The sequence below is a fragment of the Oryx dammah genome, unplaced genomic scaffold, assembly GCF_014754425.2.
Source record: "Oryx dammah isolate SB20612 unplaced genomic scaffold, SCBI_Odam_1.1 HiC_scaffold_3, whole genome shotgun sequence".
NCBI classification, from domain to species: Eukaryota; Metazoa; Chordata; class Mammalia; order Artiodactyla; family Bovidae; genus Oryx; species Oryx dammah.
In genome coordinates, this window is record NW_024070187.1 from 7,227,348 (window position 1) to 7,233,672 (window position 6,325).

The following is a 6,325-nucleotide window of genomic DNA, read 5'->3' on the forward strand; positions in this document are numbered from 1 at the left end:
ATATTTGAGTATGTTACATGCTTACCTCAATCTGATATCTTTTGATTCTCTTTTCTGATTGCAAAATAAATGAATGAATACTTGTTTTTATTTCTGTTGGATCAGTTTGGGGTCTATAATAAAGTATTCTGATGATTATTAGAATCAAAAAATCTCTTTTTGAATATTTGTATTTTAATAATTCCTCAGAATGTTTTTTCTTAGCTATGTAAATGATGAATATGAAATATTTATTGGTGACATTATATGCCAGACGCTGTTTGTGAACTTTATGGCCCTTCTAATTCCTCCCAAATCAGTAATGCAGTTTTACTGCCATCATTATGCTTATTTTCACTTGGTACTTTTGGATCAAAATGTTTCCTCCTGCACATCTCAAATGCCCCATTCCTACTGTCACTGGGATATATCACTTAATTAAGAAATGTAAATCGTGATAATATTAAAAAAGGATTTGTTTTTCATTTACACTTAGGGCAACATATTGGAAGATAGAGAAAGAGAATGTGACTTTGTATGCTGTTTTAAAGGAGATTTAAAAAGAACTCAAAGAATGATCAGGAAAGATGACAAAGGGGAGAAGGGCAAAGAGAAATTTAAAGAAAAGATGTTGACTCAGAAAGTAATGAAGAGCTTAGGAATAGGATGAAAGGCTTAGCTTTCTTAAAACTGATCTAGAACATTTTGGAGAATCATAGCAGAGGAAGGAAGATTACATCAATAAGCCTGATATTGATACTACTCAAAATCAGTTGAAAAATATAAAAAAAGGTGACATAGGTCTTTCAGTTTTTGTTGTTTTTTTCTTCTTAGAACTTAAGACTTACTTTAAAGAACAATTATGTGTTCAGATTATAATATTGTGGCACTGGGTGTAATAAATCAAATCACTGGAAGATACTGGAACATTTCTAAGTAAGTACCTCAGGTATTCAAGTATATAAAATCTAAGAAGTGAAAGAGTTTCTGGACTCAATGTTAGCTTTAATAATCAATAAACTGACTGTGACTGGCAATAAAGAATATTATTCTATAGAAATAAAGGGCTAAAATTATTGATAATAAATGTAGACAGTAACTGCATATCACAAAGAACAAAAATGGACTTCTTTCAGCTGCTTACATGGCTGTGCTTTTTATAGGACATGGTCTTTATGATTTCTTTCCTTCTACTAATCTTGGGTTTATTAGTTGTTCTTTCTCTAGTTGCTTTAGGTTCTATATTGGATTCTAAGGCCTATAGTCCACAGCCCACACTCCTTAGAACAACTCCAGTGGTGTAGAAATATTTTACCCCAGATCCATCTCCTTAACTCTTTTTGTTTTTTCCCATGAGTGTCTTAGGATCAAAATGATGCTTTAGCTATACTGTATTTGGGCAAACCAGTGTCTTTTCCATGATTACTTTTTAGGCTTCCAGCTGTCTCAGTTTAAGTGAGTGTATTTTGATGTCAAATAACCTATTTCGAGTGCTAGCTATGTGATTGCTTCCTCATCTGTAAAAGGTAATAATACTTATCTCAAAAAATTGCTTAGAGAAGTAAGTGTAAACTGCCTAGCAAAATATCTGGTACATATTAAGTGCTCAATAAATGTTAATTATTACTATTATAGTTAGCTCCTGAATTGCCTTTTTTATGGTTTTTAGCACTTAGGGCTGCTTATTACTGCATGAATGCTGCTTCAAGTTTTGTTTGCTTCACAGTTTTACTGACAGGCAGTAATATTCAACTCCATTTCACAGTGAAAAAAAAAATCGGTTTTGAGTTAAGTGGAAAAGAACAGAAGATAAAGAATCAAACAAAAGGAATCTGCCAGTGACACAACTGCCGGCTGCACTGGGAGCTGAGCTAAGGGGAGGTTTGGAGACAGCGGTGCCCCTCTTTCGTTCCTATCTTTTCCCTTAGTCCTGCCAACAGAGCCCTGCCCTGATGGCAGAAGGGAGGAGGGCAGGGGTCAGGGATGGCTCCTAGCTGTGGCATGCTCTGCAGCTACCTGAGGGCAGGGGCAGGTACACGAGACACACCAAGCCCTGTAGAATAGGAGGAATGCCCGTCTCTGTCACCTTTCTTAAGGTTCCAGTCTGGTGGCTCAGCTGGTAAAGAATCCACCTGCAGTGCAGGAAACTGCCTGCAATGGAGGAGACCTGGGTTCAGTCCCTGGGTCAGGCAGATCCCCTGGAGAAGGGAATGGCTACTCACTCAAGGATTCTTGCCTGGGAAATCCCATGGACAGAGGAGCCTGGTGAGCTATAGGCCATGGGGTCATAAAAGAGTCAGACAGGACTTTGTGACTAAAGAACAACATCCATTTATTTATATATTTAAGAGGGTTGCTAAATATTGTGTGGATGGTATAGATAATGAAAAAAATAAGACAGATTACCATTCTTAAGAGGTTCCCAGTCTGATGCTACAGACAACCAACTAGATAGACGTCCAGGGTGTGATAAGAGTATACAGTGAGACCATGAGGAGGGGGTGGGACGGAGGGCAGTCTCAGGTCACTGTGCAGCGCAGTGCATGCGAACCCACGTCCCCTGCATTGGCAGGAGCGTTCTTTACCACTAAGCCATCAGGGAAGGCCATAAATCTATGATGCTGGTTGTTTCTAGAAAGGCCTTGTGGAATACTTCCCTCTACATTCCCTCCAATCCAGTAGAATCACAATTTTTGTAGAATCACAACTTTTGTAGAATGAGGTAAGACAAGTCAAAGTTTAAATATTAAAGAAAATATTTAACGAATGAGGGAAAATTTAGAAATCTGTTTGGAACTGGTTGAGGGCAGTCATGCAGCACGATTTTAGTGCAAACAAAACATTTTAATATCCTCCTTTTGGGGTGTGGAACTAAAAGAAAAATAAATTCTAATTTTCAAAAATTCAAGGAACTTTTTCTTTTTAAATAGTGAATTTCAAGATTTTTTCCATTTTTCTCAATGCCTAATTTCTAGTAGTAGGAGAATTTATGTTTATAAAAATGCACCATAGATTTTACTTAACTTGGAGGTGGAGGTCAGCTTTATTTTTTTCTTGACAGATCTTTCCCCCAATGTTTTATTTTTTTTATTTTTTATTTTTTATATATAATTTTTTTTTTTACTTTACAATTCTGTATTGGTTTTGGCATGTTTTATATTGAGCATTTACTTTTCTTTTCGATGAAGAGAATAAAATTCGGTAAATCCCATGATCTATCCATGTGTTCTAAATCAGATCTCTTTCACCAAAGAAGTGAGGTTATTTTATTTGCTTTTTAAAGAGAACTGCAGAGCAGAATGTCTTGGGTGCCTGGGCAACAGTGACCAAATAGAAAATGTATTTTCAGGGTTAGCAAAGGTTGCCATTCCTTAGGGTGGCTACTCTCAGTCCTTTTCTCTGGCTGGAGTAATGCATAGTGGTCTCTAGAGATTATCCTAAGCTCAAAGGATAATAAAACTTGCTTTTTCAACTGAATAATGCTCTGCCAACTTAGATTTGTCATTCAGTTGCTCAGGTCATGTCCGACTTCTTGTGACCCCATGGACTTCTGCACGCCAGGTTTCCCTGTCGAACTTAGATTGAGAACATTTAAACTCTGCTTGCTGCTGCTGCTGCTGCTAAGTCACTTCAGTCGTGTCTGACTCCTTAGGTATCTTTTCCACTTGAAATCTTAGGGAAGGAAAAGTGGGTAGCTAAACAGTTGTGATTCCTTTGGCTAAAACTGTAGATCTAATCTTACGTGAATGGAAGAACATTTTCTGAGTGAATAAAATTACTGTATATGATTTTTAAATTCCTAGCTTTTAGTTTTTTTAGCATGACAAATATAAAAATTACTTAATGAGGCAAGAATAGGATGGGAATACAAGTGTTAAAATAGAAACACCAAGCTCACTTTTGCTTTATTCAGTCATTATTTATTTCTTTGTTAAAGTATTTTAAAGATCATTGTGTTTGTTAACTTAATAATCTATCTGGGTAATCACTACCTATCAGTTTTTATAAATGCCATTCATCTTTTTTCTGGCTATATAGTACTCTTTCATAGAATATACCATAATTCATAGATTTGCAGTATTGCATTTTAAGAGATGCATATTTCTTCTAGATAAATTCCTAGAAGGGTTCCTAGAAGGATTCTGTAAGTTACGTGGCTTGTTTAAATGCAAATGTCATTTTGGGTATTGCCAAATTTGCTGCCAGTGTATTTTCTGTTTGTCTTGCCAACATAGTGAGTTGTCAATTATGTAAATTTCTACAATCTCAGGCAAGGAATGACATCACAATAACATCATTTTCATTTGCATTTCTTTTATGAATACAGCATTGGTTATTCCACATGTTTAAGAAAAGATTGTCTCCTAAATTGTCATTTGTATTTTAAATAACTTAGGTTATTTCTTGTGATAACTTTAAAAAGTAATAATATGTATTAATCTCATCATGTTTCTGGATTTGGCATAATAATATATTAATCTTTGTTCTAACACTCATTCAGTTCAGTTCAGTTGCTCAGTCATGTCTGACTGTGACCCCATGAATTGCAGCACACCAGGCCTCCCTGTCCACCACCAACTCCTGGAGTTCACTCAGACTCATGTCCATTGAGTCAGTGATGCCATCCAGCCATCTCATCATCTGTCCTCCCCTTCTCCTCCTGCCTCCAATCCCTCCCAGCATCAGAGTCTTTTCCAGTGAGTCAACTCTTCACATGAGGTGGCCAAAGTACTGGAGTTTCAGCTTCAGCATCACTCCCTCCAAAGAAATCCCAGGGCTGGTCTCTTCAGAGTGGGCTGGTTGGATCTCCTTGCAGTCCAAGGGACTCAAGAGTCTTCTCCAACACCACAGTTCAAAAGCATCAATTCTTCGGCACTCAGCTTTCTTCACAGTCCAACTCTCACATCCATACATGACCACAGGAAAAACCATAGCCTTGTTGGCAAAGTAATATCTCTGTTTTTCAATATGCTGTCCAGGTTGGTTATAACTGTTCTTCCAAGGAGTAAGCGTCTTTTAATTTCATGGCTGCAGTCACCATCTGCAGTGATTTTGGAGCCCCCCAAAAATAAAGTCTGACACTGTTTCCACTGCTTCCCCATCTATTTCCCATGAAGTGATGGGACCAGATGCCATGATCTTCGTTTTCTGAATGCTGAGCTTTAAGCCAAATTTTTCACTCTCCTATTTCACTTTCATCAAGAGGCTTTTTAGTTCCTCTTCACTTTCTGCCATAAGGATGGTGTCATCTGCATATCTGAGGTTATTGATATTTCTCCCAGCAATCTTGATTCCAGCTTGTGCTTCTTCCAGCCCAGCGTTTTTCATGATGTATTCTGGATGCTGCTGCTGCTGCTAAGTCGCTTCAGTCGTGTCTGACTCTGTGCAACCCCATAGACGGCATTCTCCATCCCTGCGATTCTCCAGGCAAGAATACTGGAGTGGGTTGCCATTTCCTTCTCCAACGCGTGAAAGTGAAAGTGAAATCGCTCAGTCGTGTCCGACTGTTAGCGACCCCATGGACTGCAGCCCACCAGTCTCCTCCGTCCATGGGATTTTCCAGGCAAGAGTACTGGAGTGGGGTGCCAGATATAAGTTAAATAAGCAGGGTGACAATATACAGCCTTAACATACTCCTTTTCCTATTTGGAACCAGTTTGTTATTTTACATTTATTCTTTTATTCATTTGGAATTTATTTTGCTTGTGATATGAGTTATGAATACATTTTTTTTTTGCAAATGTTACATGTAGTTTCTGAAAGCTACCTTGTATTAGGTTTAGAAATTTCCATTTTGTTTATAGTTCTCTCAGAGTTATTGTGAATGGGTGTGAACTTTATAAACTACTTTTTCTGCATCATTTGACATGATCTTGTAGTTTATATGTTGTTACTATAATGGATTATATAACTTAATCTTAGGATTTATTCCTTTCATTCCCAGGAGAAAACCTACTTTACTGCTAAAATGTATTTGATTTAACTATATTTTTGAGGATTTTTTGTGTCTATGCTTTATGTCTATCTACATTTTTTTTTCTTCCCTTTTTTCTACTGTCCTTTGTCTTTTTATGGTAGCAAGGAAATACTCATCCCATAAAATGAGTTGAAAATTGTTCCCTTTGTCTTTTATTTTTCGGAAGAGATGGCTTAGAATCAGTCAGAGTTACTCTTTATTATTTGTTTAAACTCTCCATTTTAGGTCTCCATAGCCTGGAGAGTTATTATTTTGAAAGGTCTTTAATTATGAGTTTGATTTCCTTGATAGTTTTCATTCTGTTCAGGTTACGCATTTCATCTTGGTGAGATTTGGCAGGTTTTGATCTTCAAGAAATTGTTCCAACCT